Source organism: Callorhinus ursinus, unplaced genomic scaffold (genome assembly GCF_003265705.2).
Source record: "Callorhinus ursinus isolate GAN/ISIS: 27379988/994484 unplaced genomic scaffold, GSC_fseal_2.0 scaffold7, whole genome shotgun sequence".
Lineage (NCBI taxonomy): Eukaryota > Metazoa > Chordata > Mammalia > Carnivora > Otariidae > Callorhinus > Callorhinus ursinus.
The window spans coordinates 54946351-54967124 of record NW_027397069.1 but is presented as its reverse complement, the minus strand read 5'-3'; the positions used below and the strand labels follow the sequence as shown (position 1 = coordinate 54967124).

Sequence of the window (20774 nt, the reverse complement as noted above, 5' to 3'; positions counted from 1 at the left end):
TTTTCTATATGTTGGACACTATGTTAAGTGCTCCAATATTTACTATCTCATTTAGTTAACATTGACAACTCAATGAAGTATTACTAACCCATTTCACAGATGGGAAAACTGAGGCCCAAGTTAAGTTATATCTTCAAGGTAACATAGCTGGTAAGTGGGCAGAGCTAGGATTTGAGTTCAGATCTGTCTGATTCCAATGCCACTTTTCTTAATATCCTATTGCCTCCAAAATTCACCTAAAAACATTTTTATTATAAAAGTTTTATGTCTATTGAATTCTTTCAATATAATGGAATACTTTTTTTTTGGCAATTTAGAAATGTTCCTGTGTTCTTGCTTATTCTCATGACTTTAACCAAGAAAATCTTCTTGGGTGCCACTTGGACCACGTATCAAACTATATCTCCCAGATTAGTAACCATAATTTAACACACACACACATACACACACACAGACACACACTCACAGGAAAGGAAGATTTCATGGAAAAGTAAAAAAAAAAAATCCTCCAGTTCAATTTTAGGGATATAGGAACACATCTATTTAATTCCACTTATAGAAGTGCATAGATAAATTACTGTCTTTAATATTAGCCTGAAAAAATCCTCCAAAGTCACACATTCAATTTCTTAATTTCAACAGACATAGCTATACTATGAATACTGAAAAGAGAATTGTCAAGACCAAAAAACAAATAATTTTTGAGCTCTTAGTTGCTTACTGGTGTAAAACATATTCTAATCTATAGTTAGCAAACATGCCAGACAGCACTACTGAATGGTAAAAGGGGTATGGAACAGAGTGGATCACATAGTCTGAGATCTTAGTTATCAGTAGTATTATACCATCAGTCCTGCCATTGAACCACAAATCTAAATGGAGGCAATCTAGTATAGAAGAGTATATATTTTGGAGTAGAACAAATTTGAGTTTAAATCTTGACATTACTTATAAATTCTGCAATCCAGAAAAAGTTACTGCCTTTGTGAGTCACAGTTCTTTCATTTTGTAAACTGGAACTAAAACTCTGTAGCCTAATGGATGTCATAAAGATCTATTAAAAGAAGAGACTTCCCAGGTTCAAATCTCAGCTCCCTCACGCAGAAATTGTGACTTAATGCCTCCTTTCCTCATCTGTAAAATGAGGGTAATAAAAGTCCCTATACCTCAAAGAGTTGTGAGGATTTAACACCTTAATATATTTAAAGTACATATAACAGAACTTGGCACATAGAAAATGATATATTTACATATACTGTCATTCTTATTTAAAGTACCTACCTAGTACTTGCTCCTTAGTATATTTCTAATAAATGTTAATTCCCTTTTATATTTCAATTGAAATTATTTTCCTTCCTTTTCTTTTTTAAGATTTTATTTTTCAGTAATCTCTATACCCAACATGGGGCTCAAACTTACAACCCCAAGATCAAGAGTCACATGCTCTACTGACTGAGCCAGCCAGGCGCCCCTCCTTTATTTTCTAGATACATTTTTAAATGTATTAAGCTAAAGTATAACTGATATTCAATAAACTACGTATATAAAAGGTGTACAATTGATAACTTTTAACATGTATAGAATTTATAAGTATACAATTGATAAATGTTAACACTGTGAAACTATCACCAGAATAAGACAATGAATATATCCATCAACCCTAAGAATTTCCCCGCTTTTATAATCCTCCTAGTACCTCTCTCCCCAGACAACCATTGCTGTCTGCCCTTAGTCTCAATAGATCAGTCTGCATTTTCTAGAATTTTGTATTTTCTGTCCTCACTCAGAATACTGTTTTGAAATTAATCCATGATATTGCACATAACAATATTGTACATTACCTTTTATTGCTGAGTAGTATTCCACTGTATGAATATATCACAATTTATTTAACCATTTATCTGTTGGTGACATTTGAGTTGTTTCAAATTGGAGACTGTTAAAAATAAAGCTACTATGAATATTCATGTACAGATCTCTGTAGGAACATGTGCTGTCTTTTCTTATGGAAATACCTAGAATGAAATGGATCATATATTGGTGTATGTTTAACTTTTCAAGAAACTGCCAAACTGTTTCCAAACCGATTATATCATTTTACATTCCTATTAGGAGTGTGTAAAGTTCTAATTTCTCCACATCCTTAACAACACTTTTCATTTTAGCATTCTAATAGATGTGTATACATTTTTTTTTGTATATGGATATCCAGTTGTTCCATCATGGTTTTACTCTATGTTTCCCCTAAAGACTAATGAGGTTAATAAGTTGAACTTCTTTTCATATGCTTATTTGCTATGTGGGTTATCTTCTTGGTGAAGTTACTATTCAAGTCTTTTGCCTATTTTTTGAGACTTGTTTGCTCATTGTTGAGTTTTGAGAGTTGGTCACATTCTTTTATTTTTTAATCTTTATTTATTTATTTTTTAAGTGATCTCTATACCCAATGTGGGGCTTGAACTCATGACCCCCGAGATCAAGAGGCACATGCTCTACTGACTGAGACAGCCAGGAACCCTGAGAGTATGTTACATTCTTGATACAAATCCTTTATTACATGCTTTGCAAATATTTCTCTCAGGCTAGAGCTTGTCTCCTTTAGCAGTGTATTTTAAAGAATAGAAGTTTGTAAAAATTTGTAAAAGTTTGTAAAAAAGTCCAATTTCCCAATTTGTTCATTTATGGATTGTACTTTTGATGTCACATCTAAGAAATCTTTGTCTAACTCAGAGTCACAAAAATTTTCTTACATTTTCTCTAGAAGTTTAATAGTAATGTCAGGTTTTATGTTTAGGTCTGTGATCAATTTTGAATACATTTTTTTACATGGTGTGAGATATGAATCAAATTCTTATTTTTATATATGGATATCCAGTTCTTCCAAGCACACTGTGTTAAAAACAACAACAGCAACAACGGCTATTCTTTCTTCACTTAATTACCTTTGCACTTTGTCAAAAATCTGTTATCCTTCTGTATGTGGCCTACGCCCGTACTCTCTGTTCCGTTACATCAATCTATTTGCCTATTCTTACACTAAAACCACTCTGTTTTGATTACCGTACATATTTAATAAGTCTTGAAATCAGGTAGTATCAGCCCTCCAACTTTGTTCTTTTTGTCAAAGTTAATTATTTTGGCTATTCTAGATCTTCGCATTTCTATATGAATTTTAGAATCAGCTTTCCTTTTTTTTTTTTTTTAACTTACTGAGATTTTGATTTGGTTTGTGTTGAACCTATAGATAATTTAAGGGGAGTTGACATGTTAACAATATGAGCCCACTGAGCCAGGTAAATCTCTCCAATTATTTAAGCTGCCTTTACTTCCTCTCAACAGTATTTGCTGGTTTCAGCATACAGATCTTTTATGCCTTTTATCAGATTTTTTCCTAAATATTTCATATTTTTATGCTATTGTAAATGATATTTTTTTGCATTTCCATTTTCGGTTGTTTGTTGCTAGAGCATAGAAATACAGATGATTATTGTATATTGATCTTGTATCCTGCAATTTTGCTACATTCACCAATTAGTTCTAGTAGCTTTTTGTAGATTCCACCAAGTGGAACAGATGGATAATTATGTCAGTTTTATTTCTTCCTTTCCAATCTGAATGTATTTTTTTCTTTTCTTGCCTGACTTCACTGGCAGAACCTCCAATGTTGAATAAAAGTAAGAGCAGGGGCACCTGGGTGACTCAGTCAGTTGAGTGTCCAAGTCTTGATTTCAGCTCAGGTCATGATCTCAGGGTCATAGGATCCAGCCTCGTATGGAGCTCTGTGTTCAGCATTTGTCTGCTTGGGATTCTCTCCCTCTCCCTCTCCTTGTGCCCCTCATCCCACTCACACTCTAAATGAATGAATGAATGAATGAATGAATGAATGAATGAATGAAAATAAAATCTTTAAAAAAAAGTGGTAAGAGCAGACATCATTGTTTTGTTCCTGATTTTAGGGGGCAAGCATGCAGTCTTTTACCAGTAGGTATGGGATTATCTATAGGTTTTCTGTAGATGCACTTTATCTGGTTGAAGAAGTACCCTTCCATTCCCAGTTTGCTAAGTTTTTAAATAGGGAATGAATACTAGATTTTGTCAGATGTTTTTTCTGCATTTATTGAGATGATCAGTTTTTCTTTTTTAGATTAATTTGGTGAGTTACAGTGATTAATTTTTGAATGTTAAACCAATCCTGTATTCTTGGAATAAATAGCACCCAATAAATAATATTTTTTATATATTGTTAGATTTGATTTGATAAAATTTTGTCTAGAATTTTTTACATCTGTGTTCATAAGGGAAATTGGCCTGAGTTTTCTTTTCTTGTAATGTCTTTGTGTAGCTTGGGTATCAGGGTAATACTGGCCACAAAGAACAAGCTTGGAAGTATTCCTTTCTCTTCACTTTTCTGGAAGAGTTTGTGTGTGATTGGTATTTTTTTTTCTCTAAATGTTGGAAGGATTCACCAGTAAAGTCCTGTGGGCCAAGACTTTTCTTTATGGAATGTTTTAAACTAAAAATTCAATTTTTTGGAAATGGATAGATGACCATTCAGGTTATCTATTTCTTCTTGAGTCAGCTTTGGTAGTTTATGTCTTTCAAGGAACTTGGTCATTTCTAAGTTGTTAAATTTTTTGCCTAAAGTTGTTCATAATATTCCTTTATTATCCTTGAAATATCTGTAGAATTTGTAATGATGTCACCTCTCTCATTCCTGATACTGGTCTTCCTGATAAGTGTCTTCCCTCTCTTTTTTTTTTTCCTAACCAGTCTGGCTAAAGGTTTATCAATTCTATTGATCTCAAACAACCAGGTTTTGATTACATAGATATTCTCAACTTCGTTTTCTATTTCATTGATTTCCACTTTGACCTTTATTTCATTTCTTTTGCTTCTTTGTGTTTAATTTGCTCTTCTTTTATAGTTTCTTAAGGTGGAAGTTAAGGTCATTGCTTTGAGACTTTGTATTTTTTAATGTAGGCATTTCATTTATATAAATTCTGATATATTGTATTTTTATTTTCCCTCAGGTCAAAATACTTCCTAATTTCACTTTGGATTTCTTCTTTTAATCAGTGGGATATGTAGAAGCATGTGATTTTGTTTCCAAATATTCACGGATTTTCCAGTTAGCTTTCTGTTACTGATTTCTAATTTAATTCCACTGTGGTCAGAGGACATACTTTGCATGACTTAAATCCTCTAAAATGTACTGAGACATATTTTACAGTCTAATACAGAGATTGGCAAACTTTTTCTATAAGGGGTCAGACAGTAAATATTTTAAGCTTTGTGGGTGACATACAGTTTCTCCTGTCACATATTTTCTTTTCTTTTTTACTTTTAAGAAATCTTTCAAAATGAGAAAACCATCCTTAGTTCATAGGCCATACAAAACCAGGCTAGATTTGGCCCCACAGTCATAGTTTGCTAACCCCTGGCCAGGAATATGGTCTCTCTGGGTAAAAGTTTCATGTACTCTTTAAAGAGAATGTGTATTCTACTGTTAGTGGAATGTTAGGGAAGTTGGGTAATATTGGTGGATAGTGTTGAGTTTACTATATCCTTGCTATGTTTCAGCTTGTCCTAGCAATTACTGAAGGGGAAGTATTGAAATCTCTCACTATAATTATAGATTTGTCTGTTTCTCCTTGCAGTTCTATCAGATTTTGCTCTACATATTTTGAACCTCTTTTTATTTGGGGCATAAACATTTAGGATTGTTATATCCTCCTGATTGACTCCTTTATTATTATGAAATGACCTTCTTTAACCCTGGTAATATTCTTTGCTCTGAAATCTTACTTTGTTTCTACTATGTTAATACAGCCCCACTAGTTTCTTTTGACTAATGTCAGCATCAGTATGGTATATCTTTTTCCATCCTTTCATTCTTAACATTTTTGTGTCTTTATATGTAAAGTGTGTTGAGTCATGCTTTCTATCCAATCTGACAATCTCTACCCTTTGATTAGGATTTTTAGGTCATTTACATTTAATGTGATTATTGATATAATTAGATTTAAGTCTATCATCTTGCTATTTTCTATTTGTTCCATTTGTTCTGTGTTCCATCTGTTCATTGTTCCTTTTTTTCTTTTTCTGCCTTCTTTTGGATTGAGTACTTTGTTATTCCATTTTTTTCTTTGTTGGCTTATTACCTGTAACAGTTTTGTTATTATTCTACTGGTTGCTTTAGGGTTTACAGTCTACATATTTATCACACTCTACTTTCAAGTGAATTTATACCATTTAACATATAATAAATGATCCTTATACTATCTTATTTCTATTTTTCTCCTCCTGGTCTTTATGCTATTGTTGGCATATATTTACTAATGCATGTTGTAAACCCCATAATACAATGCTATTATTTTTGTTTAAACAGTTGATTATCTTAAAGAGAATTAAATGTAAAAAGAACTTAAACATTTACCCTGTAGTTACCTTTTCCAGTGTCCATCATTCCTTTGTGTAGATCTATATTTCCATCTGGTATCATTTTCCTTCCATCTGAATGACTTTTTTTTTTAAAGATTTTATTTATTTGTTTGAGAAAGAGAGAACGAGAGAGAGAGCACATTGGGGGGGGAAGGTTAGAGGGAGAAGCAGACTCCCTGCTGAGAAGGGAGCCTGATGTGGGACTCGATCCAGGGACTCCAGGATCATGACCTGAGCCGAAGGCAGTCGCTTAACAACTGAGCCACCCAGGCGCCCCTGAATGACTTTCTTTAACATTTCTTGTAGTGCAGTCTGTTGGCAATGATACTAAATTTTCATTCTGTGAATTTTCAGAGTCTTTGAAACACTCTCAGATTCAAAGTAAGTAATCATCAATTAATCTACTCCCTACCATACACTACTATAAATAGCCTGGGCTAAAGTATAAAAAGAGAAAACTGAAAAGGAGCATATTGTACACCATGAAATAGCCTAGAACCTTGCCTCTAAAAGTAAGTTGGAGGCAAAGGAAACTTATAGTATGCAGGGTGCTAAAAGCTACTGAATAAACATGAGGCATCTTCTTAGATATCAATTTTACTCAGGGATTTTGGAAAAAATATATAAGCATTATATTTATACTAAACATAAGACTGTTATGATATGTAATGCAACATTTACAGTAAATTTAAGACAAAACAAGAAACTAAAAATTCTGGTTTGGGATCAAGCTTCTAGGGCACTTTTTTTCACTTTTCTCTACTATTAACCACACTTTTGTGAAAAAGTTTAAGAAGCTGTGAACTTGATGATTATTCATGATTTATTAAAACCTCCCCTAAAATTGGATGCTGTCAACAAATGTAGGTTATTCACAGAGGTTTTTATTTAATTTATGAATTGACCACTATATCCTGTTATTCAGCTCATGAATCATTTCTTATTGTGCTCATGAAAACTACACTTAATTCCAAGTTTTTTAAATACTTACTTACCAATTTTCACTTTTGTGGCTATCAGCATGCCTACATCAATCAGTACCTACAACACTGTCCAATTTTCTGATTCCAATCCAGGATAGAATAATAATACACATAAACAAGGCTGTTAGAAATAAGCCTAAAACAAAGAAAAATAGGCTGGCTATGAAGATCCTACTGGAAAATCCACTTGTAAGTCTGCATCCTAAGGAAATAAAGCAAAAATTTAACTATTAGATTGTCCCTTTTACAAAGAGAAAAACATAAGTATAATACCCCCCAAATAAGAAATTGCTTAAATTATGGTATATCCTTATTCTATATGGAATACGTACTCAGCCATTAAAGGGTATTATAGCTGAATATTTATTACTAGAATGAACAACAAACAGGTATGAAAATGTAATAAAAGGGGTTAACAGTGGTTATTTCTGGGTTTGGATTAATTTTTTTCTACATCTTGCTTATCTTGTTGTATATTCTTTAATAGCAACTGCATGTAATAAGAAACACCCAAAGTTTCCAAAAATACTAATTCAACATGAATACTTATTCAAAATGAGATCATCATTTGTTTATCCATTAATCAACAAATATTTGCAGTATTAAATAAGACAAGTTCTTGCCCTCATGACTCTTAATTTGTGAGGACAAAAAGGGCATAATCAACAATCTTGGAAATTTTTTATTCCTCTTCTTCATTCTCATTACTTGATTGCCCAGTCATTCCCTCCCTTATTTATAGAGGACTTTGGCACCTGACTTCCAGTATCTGCCTCCCCTGCATTTCCTGCCATCATGTGCCACTTCAGTGTCCACATGGACAACCCATCCAACAACCTTGAGCTCTGACTCCACCAGCTTACAACCACTTCATTCAGTGATCCATACCCAGACCCATACCATCAACCTTCTGATCACAAGGAAATTGTTCCACAGCCTTAGACTTCAATATTATTGATCTCAGACCACAATCACTTATCATTCTAATTTTTTCACTCTCTTATTCCCTAAACACCTGCTTTTTTATTTTAACCTCTATTCCTCAACTATTCCCTTTTCTTTTTTTCAAACTACAATCTCCAGCATGGCTTCATATCTTTTCCTATCTAGCTTAGTTTCCCAGGTACATCAGTCTCTCTCGATAATAACCTTGCCCCCTGGCTAATTCCCTCTTCCATTCCTTAGGGCATATATTTTTTGCCACCTTACTACAACCCAAACTTGCTACTTCACCTATGCCCTTATCTTTAACATCTCCTTTATCAGAAAAAAAGTCAAAACTATAAGCTATGAACCTCCTAACCTTCTTGTTCCACATTTACAAGTTATACATGAACTATCTTCACCTCCTTTCTTCTAATCTTAGAGGAAGGAGTATCCTATCTCTTCTTCCAGGTCAACTCTTTTACTACACCCTTGATCCCACATTCCCTCATCTCCTACAGATCTTTCTTTACCTTTATCCCTCTTCTCTTTAATCTCTTCTCTTCCTCTTCTGATGACTCTCCCCACATTTTATAAATATTAAACTCTCTTCACTGGAGAATCCCCTCCTCAATTCTATAAACTACTCCCTATAGTGATCCTTTATTTCTGTTTTGAAGAAGAAATGAAAAGCCTTGAAATAATATAAATCCATTGTAACTTTTCTCAATTTAAAATACTTTTCAGGATGCCTGGGTGGCTCAGTCGGTTAAGCGTCTGCCTTCGGCTCAGGGGGTCCCAGGGTCCTGGGATCAAATCCTGCATCTGGCTCCTTGCTCAGCAGGGAGCCTGCTTCTCCCTCTACCTGCCCCTCCCCCTGCTTGTGCTCTCTCTCTGGCAAATAAATAAATAAAATCTTTAATAAATAAAATATTTTTCAACCCAACACAGAATTCTGCCATCATCAGCACATTGAAAATGTTCTGGCAAACATTACTAATGACAAAATTGCCAAATCCTATTATCTTTTTCAATTTACTTGACCTGTCTTTATCTTCTGATACTGACTCTTTTTTCCTGAATCCTGTCCCCCACTGGCTTCTAGAACTCTGAGCTCTGTTGGTGCTCCCTTCCATCCTTCTGCTATTTATGCTTAATTTCTTTTTTTTTGCTGTCTTCTGTTACTTTGCCCATTTACTAATGTTGGTTTTCATTTCCTCTCACTATATTCAGTTTCTATGAGCAATGGCATCCAGTTCCCCCAAAATTTCAACTACTACCTTTTTAGTGACATCCACTCCCAGCTCCAGCCTTTCTCCTAAGCCTCAGATACACATGCTGAGCTCCCTACTGAACTTCTCTATATGGATATCCCAGTGACAATCTTCCATATTCAATATGTCTTCATTGAGTTTCTCATCTCCTTCCCCTTTCCCAGTTTTCTATTCCACATCCTTATACACACATACACATAAGCCAAAATCCCTGTTCTTCTCCATTTGCCTCTATCCTGGTTAATTATACCACTATTGTACTCTACAACCAAGCCAGGAACTAGAAAATCGTTCTAGATTCTTCTTCATCTCTATCCCAACCATTACTACCCTAGTCCAAAATCCTATTATTTGCCCCCATGATTGTAAAACCACATAAAACTACTTCCATTTACTTAAGTAATAATAATTATTACACATAATAATATGTAATAATAGAGCACATTTTACAACATTTCCCTTAGTATTTAAATAATGAAATTACGATCATGTTACCTAATTAGCAAACCGTGAAGGCTTATACAGAAGCATAAATAGTCTCCACTATTCCTAGAGATCAGAAACCTTGTTTATACCCCCGTACCTAAGTTTTTATCACACAGCAGTTGTTGCTTTACTATCTGTTCACTTTTGAATAAGGTAAACATGGCACACTTAAAGATAACCATAATAATCATTAAGCTGCAAATTAAAAGGTCAATAAATAGTAGGATCCATATTTTTATATAACAAAATACAATTTCATACCTTGTTAGTTCACCAGGATTTCTTTAAAACATATACCACACACATACCTATACACATATACCACGTTAGGAATTACATAAACTAACAAACTGAGTTTTCCCTATAAACTGAGCTTCCTTTCATTCCTATTCTACTGTCTTTAACAGCACTCAACCTATCCATGCTTCCAAAATTATGAAAGTGAATGCACCCCCACAGCCACCCTTGTAGTTAGTGTGGCATAGGTAGATCAGAGGGGTCCCACTGCCTCCCCAAATCTTTTCCACTTTGCTTTCTAATGCCTGAAAGATGGAACCATCTATTCCACAAGATACAAACTGCAATTTTCCTGAAGAAGAAAAACAAAGTATAGTATTTAATAATGCTAAATGAATGAAATTCAATAATACCAAGACATGAAAGACAAATACAGTCTTCCTTTGTCAATTGGGAGAGAGAGAAAAGTGGTATATTGTTAAGGGGCCTTCTGAAGCAATGCCTTCCAAATCATTCCTGATTTTTTTCAGTATTCTTTAATACACATGATGTATTTTATAACTGGGGGCCAGGGGACGTTCAAAAGTGAGTCCACAGGTCTAGTGTCCCAAGGGCAAATAAAAGTATTTTTACATCGAGTGATTTACAAGAAGCTTTGAACTTTATCATAATTAACAACTGTATTACTAACATTTTTTACATCTAAAGGATTAAACTTTAGGAACTTTCAATTTTATATTCCTTTCCTTTTAAAGGAAATATGTGTATAAATAAAGGTAGATGGGAGGATCATTAGGTTTGAGCATATGCTATAAGAATTTCTTGTCAGGAAAAGTTGTGTATCCACCATAATATATTAGTAGTTTTGCAGTTATTAAAAATATTGCAGTTAAGTCACATGAGCTTTGGGTTGTTTTGCCAATGGCATAAATATCTAATTGTTAAAGAAAACCCTGTGCTTATAAAATACATCCTCCCAAAAGGGGAAAAAATTAGTATGTATGATATTCAAACCACTTATTTTTCTTTAAGAGTTTTCTTAAAATTAGGTATATGCATTGTATATACCATCCTGGGTTCACTGGGTCAAAAGTTAATAGTATAGGGTCATCAAGTAAATTAAATGTTAACAGCAAAAATTAAAGGACTTAATTTAAAAACATAGGGCCTAATCCTATGATGAAGAAAAGTGGGGAAAAAGTGTTCCCACAAGAGCTGTAAACTGTTCACCTATTTAAAATAAATTACTTCTTCAGAGCTGCCTTAAAAAGTTAATTTGTTTTAAACACATAAGCATTTCTTTGCCAAAAAAGAATGTGCTATATTTTATTCTCATTTCCCTACAGATTTGTGCTACATGAAAGAAATAATTTTTTTACATATGAAGAATAGAAATGTAGCATGAAGCTCAACTGTCATAAAGAACTCATCACACATTCTCAGTCACATCTCCTAAAGACCAGAGGGTCTCAATTTTACTTCTGTTTACTAAAAATAAGTAAGAAATGAATGATCATAGGTTCCTGGTTCTCTGTCCTTCTCAACTTCCAGGACAAGGCTCGCCCCAAATCAACAAAGTTTCTGAGAAGGTCATGAGTTATAATTTTTAAAAGTTTTTACTCAATGTGAAGTTTATTTTATTAAAACCCTTCAATTTTCTTTTGACAAAGGATCAATAGATCCATTTATATTATTTACCAGTCCTTTTTATTATCTTAAATTTTATTATCTTGAATTTAATTTAAGACATTTTAATGGCTAGGACAAAAAGTTAACTAACACTTGGTATATTTCAGACCATATATGGTATATGATTTACCGTTCTGGGTGTGTCACTTTTTGAGAGGGGCCCCGTTAAACTGGAGCATAACCAGAAGGAAGCCAAGATGGTGAAGGGTTTAAAATCACAGAGCCACTAAGGAAACTAAGGATCTTTGGAGGGCCGTGATTCAGTTGTCTTCATGGCTGAACGTAATAGTGATCATATTTTTTTTTAAGTTTTTTTTTTTTTACTAATCTCTACACCCAACATGTAGAACTCATGACTCTGAGATTAAGAGTCTCTCGCTCTTCCAACTGAGCCAGCCAGGTGCCCCAGTAGTAGTCATATTTAAAAGGTTATCACACATAGATAGGAATTAATTTATTCTCAGTAGCTGCATGGGGCACTTTGACAATGGGTAGTGGTTACAAAGAGACATGTTTTAACTACTAAGACTTTATGACTCCAAACCTATTATTTTAATAAAACAACATTCCAAAACATTCTATTTAATATTTCATCTAAAAGCAGCATGTTCACACGAATTTGTTAGAAAGTAGGTAACTGAAATAAGTGGGTTTATCCTTTTCCAGGTATCCTTATTGGTAAAGGGAGTGAGGAGAGCTCAGACTTCTTCAGTAAATATTAACCATTATTAATTGTAAATGAATTTTAGATCAGTCTCATAATCTGTGCTCAAGAATATGGAAGTAAAACAATTATTCATATGGAGGGAAAAAACCCTTATACTTCTATAACCTTAAGTCAGAGTTGAAAATGCTATGTATGAATCTGTTCTACTTCCATAATACTCACCCATAATACTATTTTTTAATTGAAATAAACTGATATTTGCCTAATTTTCTTAAACATTACAAGAACTTAAAATACATAGATCATTCCTACCTAAGCTATAGTAGTATATGCCTGATTTATTAAATCATTCTACATTTAATTTATATCTTCCTGAGGCTAAAACTATGACTTACTGGTAAAAACTGTCAACTCAAGCAAGTTAGGGTTACCATCCCAGGCACTGAAGTTAATTATCAGAGCCCCCCAAAAGAGGCGACCTTACAGACATATAAACCAGATTCAAATTACACATAACTTAATTCTTCCATATACCACTAAGACTGTAGCTAATTTTCATTACTACTTAGTTAATTTTGCATATCTCTGGATACCTTAAGATCATCCAGTTGGATTCTCCATCTCTCTCAAATTCTGCACTAAAGTCATGCTAACAAGTGGGATCTAAATTTTTATGAACAAGAGAAGCAAGTGCTTTAAAAAATAGATTTTTAAGAATTATGTGATCCATCAGTCCATCAGCACCCTCCAGTCTCTTAACAATGTCCTCAATTATTGATTTTAAAAAGTAAATCAATAAAAATGAGATAGATGGTGAAAACTTGCAAATTTCTTTACTTTCACTTTCAGGTTTTGCTTTTTCAAATATTCCTTAAGCTTTTTGTGTTTGTTTTCCTTCTTTTGTTAACTGTGTATTTGTTAATGGTTCTCTTTTTCTTATAGACTTATCTCTGTACATTGAGGATATTAACCCATTATCTGCTTTATAAGTTAAAAATATTTTTCAGTTTGTCATGTGTCTTTTGTATTAATAGTGAATTTTTCCCTTTGTATTTATTTTTTGTGTAGCTACCAATGTTCTCTGAGATTCTGTGACCCTTTTTATCACTCTACATATCTCAGTGACCTCATCCAAGCCCATAGGTTAAACTACCATCTATGACTGGTCAACTAGTAAATCTATAGACAACATGCAAACCAGACCTTTCCCCTAAATTCCAGACGTCTAAATCAAAATCCAATCCTACTACCTAGTTATCTGTAAAGTGAGGATGGGAGGATGTACTTAACCCACCAGGCATCTCAGAATCAATACTTCATATATCAAAATCCATCAAACCTGTTCTAGTTTCCTTATCTCAGGAAATGGCACCGACAGCCACTCATGCCCACACCAGAAACCTAGGAGTCCTGTGACGTATCTCCTCCTCTCTTCTCCATAAACAAATTTTGTTTGTTTAAACCTTCTCTGTAGGGGCGCCTGGGTGGCTCAGTCGTTAAGTGTCTGCCTTCGGCTCAGGTCATGATCCCGGAGTCCTGGGATCAAGCCCCACATCGGGCTCCCTGCTCAGCCAGGAGCCTGCTTCTCCCTCTCCCACTCCCCCTGCTTGTGTTCCCTCTCTCGCTGTGTCTCTCTCTGTCAGATAAACAAATTCTTTAAATAAATAAACAAACAAACAAACAAACAAACCAACCAACCTTCTCTGTAGTCTTACCTTCCAACTTTTTCCATTCTTACTTACTCTGCTCTAGCCATATGGGCATTGAATTTACCAGTCCTTCCTGCTCAGGATGTTAATATACACTCTTCCTTTGCTTAGAATGTTCTTCCTTTCTTTTTGGCCTGGCTAATTCCTAAGTCTCCGCTTAACTGTCCCACCTTAGGAAGGCCTTACTTAAACCTACAGTGTTAGGTCCCCATGGTGTATGCTTTCATTGCATTTGTATTTTTCTGGTACAGTACTTATCACAGTTGTAATTTGTGTAACTATTAACTTAAACATTGTTTCTCTCACTAGACTATGAGAAGCAGTGACTAATATGCTCAGTACCTTGCACAATACATGACACTTTGCATGTGCTAGTTACCTGGAAATACCTACATATTAATACTGAATAAATAAATTCAATCCCTTTCATACTTCATTTCATTCCCATTTCTACTTCTTTAGTTCAAGTACTCTTTATTGCTTGCCGGGATACTACAATAGCCTCTTAAGGCCTCAACCACTGCTCTCACATTTTCTAATCTGTTCTCCAGGATCCTTGGATTTTTTTTTTTAAGATTTTATTTATTTATTTGTCACAGAGGAAGAGAGAGAAAGAGCACAACCAGGGGGATTGGCAGGCAGAGGGAAAAGCAGGCTCCCCACTGAGCAAGGAGCCCAATGCAGGACTCGATTCCAGGACCCTGGGATCATGACGTGAGCCGAAGGCAGATGCTTAACCAACTGAGCCACCCAGGCATCCCTCCAGTATCCTTCTTAAAGTGAGTTTCTAAAATATATATCTGATCATATTACTTACTGGTTTGAGATTTTTTAAGTGCATTTTGTAAAGGTGACATGCAAGACCCTTCATGATTACCTCTATCCACTTGATCAGGCTAAACTTTCTCAACTCCTCCAAAGACATGTAGCAACAAATCATATAAACTACCTGAATTTTCCTGAACATGCAGGTTCTTCCTGACTTGTTTTCTTACAATCCAGTGATTATGTTTAAAATGCTTTCTATGGCTTATTTCTACTCTCTCTCTCACACTGGAATAACCCCAGTCCTTTAAGGTTCCGTTAAGGTATCCCTCAAGATATAGCTCTACTACTGAAAAGCTTTCCTGAGCCACTTATTCCTAACCTGGTTTAAATGCTCTTTTGTCTATTATTTCTCTAATTGTCATTTTTAGAGAATTTATCTATCTTCCATTAGGCTTTCAGTTTCTTCCTAGCAGGGACTACATATTTTTCATCTCTATATATCCAACCCTGGTTTGGGCTTTGGTAATTGTTTGATTACATGTGTGTGCCAAAACATATCAAACCCATTAAAACATACCTACCTGTGGGAACTGGTATTCCTACTTCTGGGAAATCTTCCAATAAATAAGCAAATAAATACGAAGGTCATTAGAAAAGGCATATGCATAAAAATGTCCACTTCAGAATTATTTGTAATAGCAAAATATTAGAAACAAATTAAATGTCCAACAATAGAAGAATGGTAGAATCTGCTGAATGACCTGTAGCAGAGCAATTTAGAATGAAGATTATAAAATGATACAGTAACTCACAGATGCTAACGACATGTTAAGTGGAAAAAGACAAAACTGATTTCACACTATGACCCTTTAAAATTATATGTATAGATAGTGACTAAAAGGAAACATGAAAATTGTATGAGTGGTTTGTGTGGATTGTGATTTTGTTGCCTTTATTAAGAATTTTACAAATGTTGCCATGGTATCTTCTCAATTATAATTATAATGAAGATAATTTAAAATTAAGCCCATATCATTAACATATATATATAAGTGTATGCACATTTGTATGTATGTACATTTTTGTGTATATAAATATTCTATATGTATGTATATATTTCCTAGTTCAGTCTTATGAAAGATCCAAGAAGCAGAAACACTTCATTAGCAAGAGCATACCTAGCCTTGGTCTCTAATACCATTCTGTACTAACAGGAAACAGGGCTCCTTAGAGAAAAGTCTAATTCCAAGGCTGGGACAGAGTAAGGACAAGATGAACATGGAACATCTTATTATACCAGAAAGTAAGGAAGTGCTCAAAAAAAAAAAAAAGATATAGGCATATCACAAAAACATAGTACCCAGACTAAAAGTGCTCCCACTAGCTTAATCTGGGACAATGTAAATAACAAAATAATTAAATATAGACTTAAATATTTTAGAGGTGAAAGGTCGTGACATAACAACTTACCTTCAAGTGATTCATTTTTAAAAAGTGTACAAAATATACATATCTAAATATAGCTAGAACTCAAGAAATCAAAGCAAATACAGAATGGAAAAACAGGAATTCATAAGTTAATGCAGATAATAGAGAAGAAAGGGCTCTTTGTTCACAGTAGAATGCTATGGACTGACTTGGTAGATGTGGAGACAGTACTAGATTTGTTGAATCATTTTGCAACCATAATGGCAAAAAATATCAGCAATAATTGATGCTAAATTTAAATGGGAATTTTGATGATGAGCAGGATGTATCTTCAAATGTTTCCCCACAATTTGCTTTTTAATTGCCGGGAAGGGAAAAAACAAACAGTAGCTATACAATGGAAGATTCAGTCCACATATGGACCAGGTGATCAAAACTAATATCACCTGGGGCGCCTGGGTGGCTCAGTCGTTAAGCGTCTGCCTTCAGCTCAGGTCATGATCCTAGCATCCTGGGATCAAGCCCCACATCGGGCTCCCTGCTCCGCGGAGAGCCTGCTTCTCCCTCTCCCACTCCCCCTGCTGTGTTCCCTCTCTTGCTGTGTCTCTCTCTGTCAAATAAATAAATAAAACCTTAAAAAAAAAAAACTAATATCACCAAGGAGGGACAGATGGAGCATGTGCTTCCAGAAGTGATACCCTACAAAGGACACATCTATCACCTGTGTAATAGTCCGGTTGAGAATATATATAACCCCAATTTAATCATGAGGAAACATCAGACAAAAACAAAATAAGGAACACTTTATTAAAAAGAGTGGTTGAGGGGTGCCCGGATGGCTCCCACAGTTAATCCAGCTCAGGTCATGGCCCCAGAGTTGTGAGATCATCAGCCTTGGGCTCTGTGCTCAGCGGGGAGTCTGCTTCTCTCCCTCTCCCTCGTGCCACTCCTCCCACTCTGGCGTTCCCTCTCTCTCTCAAGTAAATAAATCTTAAAAAAAAAAAAAAAAATGCAGTGGAGTGAAAAGCTATATTCTTTAAAAATTCTTTAAAAATGTCCAGGTCATAAAAGGTAAAGGCTGGAAATGTCCCAAAGTAAAGGAAGCTAAAGAGTCATGACATCTAAATGTATTACCTGACCCCAGACCGGCTCCTATACTGGAGGGGTAAATGCTAATAAGGGTCAAGCTACAAAACTGGAATATGGTGGTAGATTGAAGTATTATTTCAATGTAAATTTATGAATTGATAGGAAATACACTCTTAAATATTCATGGGTGACAGGCCAAAATGTATGTAACTTAACCTCAAATAGTTCAGAAAAAAATGTATTTAAGTATACATGTATGTGGCGAGAGAGAGACCTTGCACAAGAGCAAGCAAATGATAAGGATGTTCTTTGAACTATTTTTATTTTTGCAATTTTTTGTAAATTTTAAATTACTTCCTTTTTTAAAGATTTATTTATTTGAGAGAGAGAGCCTGGGCGAGTGCGGGGGGAGGGGCAAAGGGAGAGAATCTCAAGTAGACTCCCCGCTGGATCCTAGGACCCATGAGATCATGACCTGAGCCAAAATCATGAATGGGACTCTTAACCGACTAAGCCAATTTTAAATTATTTCTAAGTAAAAAGATTTTTTAAGAATTAAGTCCACCTTGGAGAAACAAGACCAACAAGAAAATAAAAGTTACTTTAAAACGCATCTAAGCAAATTGTCTTTAAAACATTCTCCAGTGTATACTGTTTTCAAGTTACTGTTCAAAATGTTTTCAAGAGTCTTCATTCTTTTGTAAAAGATGAACAGACCTATAGCTTTCACAGTTTTATCTAAATAAGTCAATATGTTGAAGCCAACATTCCATCAGTTGTAGCTTACTCTGTTAGAAACAGCAGGAGGGAAAGAAAGCATTGAAATTACAAAACCTCTGTTCTCCACACTACCCATATTTACCATTCGTTTGCTGGTGATTGCATTCCAGTTTCCAAGTAAAACCTCAGATTTTAAATTATGACTTTAGTTGTACTGTTATGACAAGTAGAGTATGCAGAGACACAAATGGGCTGGGTGGAAAGGAGTGGGGGTAGGGCTGATGAATTCTTCACCATGTTGAAGATGAAAGAAAGCTGAAAACTTCTGCCCTAATTGAGTACCTAAATAATTGATTTCTTTTTTTCATAAAGTACGTAACTATGTGGAGTATTAAAGTTTGGAGAAGGTATTCTTACCAGTTTTTACCTGTGAATTTGATCATCTGAGGTAAAAAACACTTTTTCCCCCTTTAAAATTCAGCTCAATTATTTGCACCCCCTTGTGGTCACAACATAAACTTCTTGGTTTTCAAAACATTTTTTCCAGTTGGGCTTTTTGTTCAGGCATGGGAACCATGTTACTCGATTTTGTTTTCTCCCATTTTGGTGAATCGAGAAGATTTATAAAGGGTTTTGGTTTATTGAATAGTATTTTAAATAAAACAGGACTTAACTTTTCTACAAGTGACCTCCATATAAACTTTAGTCTGTGCAAAATGGAGATTACACCAACCTCAAGTGTTACTATGAGGATTCAAGGGGAAAATGCACATACAGGCCTAACTGACACATAGTAGGAACTCAGTAAATATTATTTACCAACAACATCATCACTTTAGAATTCTCTTGACAGAATATATCTAAAAGGGGACTAGATCAAAAACTTACCAGTTCATGAAGTTCAAGTACAATTGTGCAAATAAGTTCCCCAAATATACCACTTATTCAGATTACCACTAGCTGGTTCTCACCACAGATACATTTTTAAAGAACAAAGAATATGTATTTATCTCTGGATGATAGAAATTTGGATAGTTTTTACTTTATATTTTAATTTATATTTTAGACTGGCCTGATTTTCCCTTCTCCCCCTTAATTTTAATAATTAGAAAAAGCAATAAAACTATTCCATTTCCATATGCATATTCTTTTGAAATGATAAGACTTAAATTTAACATCCTTATTCATCTGGCAGGAACCATTACTCATATTTGGCGAAAATAATTTGTCAGGCTGATTTATCATTTTAAGGGACTTTTGAACCCAAATACTTAACTCCTAATGGTGTTAACTTAAAACTTTTTAAAACACAAGAAGTTGTTTTAAAAAGGTCAGTGTTAATGTCACAATAGCTAACATTTACTAATATACCAAACACTGTTCAAATGCTTTTACTATATTAGCTCATTTACATCCTTACAACCCAGTGAGATAATAAAAGAGCAAACTGAGAAAAAGTAACTCACATAGGGTCACAAAGCTAGTTAGTAACAGAGCCGAGATCCAAATCCAGGCAGTTTGGTTCCAGAGTCCACGCACTTAACCAGTGCACAAAAGAACCATAGAGATGTAAGACAAACACTACTCTGCAATATTACTTCTTGATGATCTCAAATTATTAAAATCCATTTCTTTTCTAATTCTACCTCAGTAATGCAAATCATGCTAGCCTTCTCCCATTTCCTTACTTCTTAGTACGTCAGGCACTTTCAGTATCCATCGTCTTCTCTAACCCTCACAATGATATGTTTTTGTACACTCCTACAGTTACGTCTATCACAAGTTGTTTTGCAACAAAAACTGGGAAAAAATGTAGCAATACCCCAGATTTTAAATTGTTGGATTCTTTAGAAAATGTATTATAACTTGGGATCAGGAAAAAAAGTAACCAAAAATAATCTTAAAATGTAATAATTTAGAATCAATGGCACTGGTTTTGTTTTCATTTTCATCTTAACTAGCCTGGTGGCGGGTAGGATAACTCTCCCAAGCATATGAATGATTAAAAGAGGTTTTTAAGGAAGGTGTTAAAATACTGACAACTTTATCATCATTTATTGTCATATCTTAGCGTCCAGTTTTTGAAGGTGAGCACAGATCTGCCTAGGTCTTGTGCTTATACTTACTAGTTTTAAGATTTAGGGGCACATTTCTTAATCTGAGTCTCGGATGTCCTCATGTGTAAAATGACGATAATACCTTCTTAATAGGGCTGTTGTGAGCAGCAAACATCACCAATCCGTAAAGCGTTTATTTTGAACCGTACCCAACGAGAGTACAGTCAGTACGTGATATCTGGCTACTATTATTTTATTAATGTGTCGCACAATGGAAACCCGTCTTTGGTAGTTTCGGTTCC

General features: G+C 34.6%; 1 long non-coding RNA gene and 1 pseudogene across 2 annotated transcripts in view; one reads left to right on the top strand and one right to left on the bottom strand.

Moving 5' to 3' along the window:
* Nucleotides 1-20774, top strand: part of LOC112826713 (ELAV-like protein 1 pseudogene) — an 85705-nt pseudogene that overhangs the window by 21257 nt on the left and 43674 nt on the right.
* LOC112826716 (uncharacterized) overlaps nucleotides 1-20774 on the bottom strand; it is a 38160-nt gene that overhangs the window by 16728 nt on the left and 658 nt on the right. For both annotated transcript variants that reach the window (XR_012378807.1, XR_003209019.2), the window contains exons 2-3: nucleotides 7437-7626; nucleotides 1842-2015 (exon numbers count right to left, since the gene is read on the bottom strand). This is a non-coding gene — a long non-coding RNA (uncharacterized lncRNA). The remainder of the gene's footprint in view (nucleotides 1-1841; nucleotides 2016-7436; nucleotides 7627-20774) is intronic.